Source organism: Capra hircus, chromosome 8 (genome assembly GCF_001704415.2).
Source record: "Capra hircus breed San Clemente chromosome 8, ASM170441v1, whole genome shotgun sequence".
Classification (NCBI taxonomy): domain Eukaryota; kingdom Metazoa; phylum Chordata; class Mammalia; order Artiodactyla; family Bovidae; genus Capra; species Capra hircus.
In genome coordinates, this window is record NC_030815.1 from 30,862,948 (window position 1) to 30,865,089 (window position 2,142).

Genomic DNA, 2,142 nt, shown 5'->3' on the forward strand with positions numbered 1-2,142 from the left:
AAGAGCATAATTTTTAAAATTATAATTATCACTAATTACTATCACTAGTATGATGATGGTAATGGTGGGGAGAAGGAGGAGATGGAGAAGAAGAAGAGCCTGTTATCTTACAAGCAATATCATAATTTAGGTGTCTATACTCTGTATCCATGATTTCACTTAATTGTGAAAATTCTAATAGGTAAAATATTGTTTAATAATTGTGATAAGCATTTCATAGTAAATCTGAGAATTCGAGAGGTGAAACTTACTTGTCCAGGACAACACAATTAGAAAGTGGCAAAGCAGATACTTTAAACCAGGAGTATCTGATGATGAACCTGTTTTCCTAATGACTATCCTGCTAGGTCGCTTCAGTCGTGTCCGACTCTGTGCGACCCCATAGATGGCAGCCCACCAGGCTCCCCCGTCCCTGGGATTCTCCAGGCAAGAACACTGCAGTGGGTTGCCATTTCCTCCTCCAATGCATGAAAGTGAAAAGTGAAAGTGAATTCACTCAGTCGTGTCCAACTCCTAGCGACCCCATGGACTGCAACCTACCAGGCTCCTCCAACCATGGGATTTTCCAGGCAAGAGTGCTGGAGTGGGGTGCCATTGCCTTCTCTGCCTCCCATAAAAATCATAAATTTGCCCTAATAATAATTAATACAGACAATTCCTGTTAACCAACCTCAAGGTTCTCCTGAGATCGCCTCCTCAATACCAAGCGCCTGTGTCTGGCAGAGCCAGTGTGAGACTGAGACAATCCTTCCAAGCCACCAGAATAATAAAGAGTTTTGGCTGGACCTTCGAGCACAAACCAAGATAGTGAGGAGCCAGGCAAAAAGCATACTATGGCGCTGAAACGGATTAATAAGGAACTTAGTGATTTGGCCCGTCACCCTCCAGCGCAATGTTCTGTAGGTCCAGTTGGGGATGATATGTTTCATTGGCAAGCCACAATTATGGGACGTAGTGACAGCCCAGATCAAGGAGGTGTATTCTTTTTGACAATTCATTTTCCTACCCGACTACCCATTCAAACCACCTCAGGTTGCATTTACAACAAGAATTTATCATCCAAATATTAGCAGTAATGGCAGCATCTGTTTCAATAGTCTAAGATCACAGTGGTCTCCTGCTTTATCTATTTCTAAAGTTCTTTTATCCATTTGTTCACTGCTAAGTGATCCAAACCCAGATGACCCCCTAGTGCCAGAGATTGCATGGATCTATAAAACAGACAGAGATAAGTACAACAGAATATCTAGGGGATGGACTCAGAAGTATGCCATGTGATGCTTCCTTAAAGTCAGAATAACCTGCCTTGTAGCTGGAATAAACTTTAAATTACTGTTCCTTTTTTGATTTTCTTATCCAGCTGCTCCCCTATCAGACCTCATCTTTTTTAATTTTATTTTTTGTTTACCTTTCTCCTTTCATTCACATGTTCATCTGAGAAGACTTAAGTTCTTCCAGCTCTAGATAATATTGGCTTTTAGAAACTGTAACGTAGTTACAAGAGAAGAGTTGCCCAAGATTCAGAATTTTTTTTTAAAATGGAGCATGTGTATTATGTGGCCAATGTCTTCACTCTAACTTGATTATGAGACTAAAACCATTCCTCACTGCTCTAACATACTGAAGAATCATCTGAGAGGGAGGGAGATGAATTCTGAGTTGTCACATCAAAGGAAGCAGCATTATTCTAGTAGCATCCATTCTGGTTTAAGCCTTCCATGGTTAGAGATTTGAGGTTACATGATATACTTTACACTCATAACTGATGTGGCTGGAGAACTGATATTGAATTTGTAGCATCAGAAGAACAGAAAATATGACGTATTTTATGCATGTCAATAAAGGAATGAACTGTTCTTGTTCTACAGCAAATGGATATAAGAAGTCAAACACCCTTTGTATTCCAAAATAGGGTCTCAAAACATGTAACTTCCATTTAAATTGTTAGGAGGCTTGGAGCTAATAGTTAATCTGTCTTCCAATACTCTGTTTAATATATCACTGAATAAATGATGCAAGTTGTCAACGGATGAGTGATCAACTAATAGCTCTGCTAGTAATTCACTTATATTTCTTCAATAAAATGGCAATAAGCCAAAAAAAAATACAATCTGTATGTATTTTTCTCATTGCTTGAACATG

General features: G+C 39.1%; 1 pseudogene; it reads left to right on the forward strand.

Annotated features, from left to right (window-relative positions):
- LOC102168538 lies at nucleotides 834-1,299 on the forward strand (annotated as a pseudogene).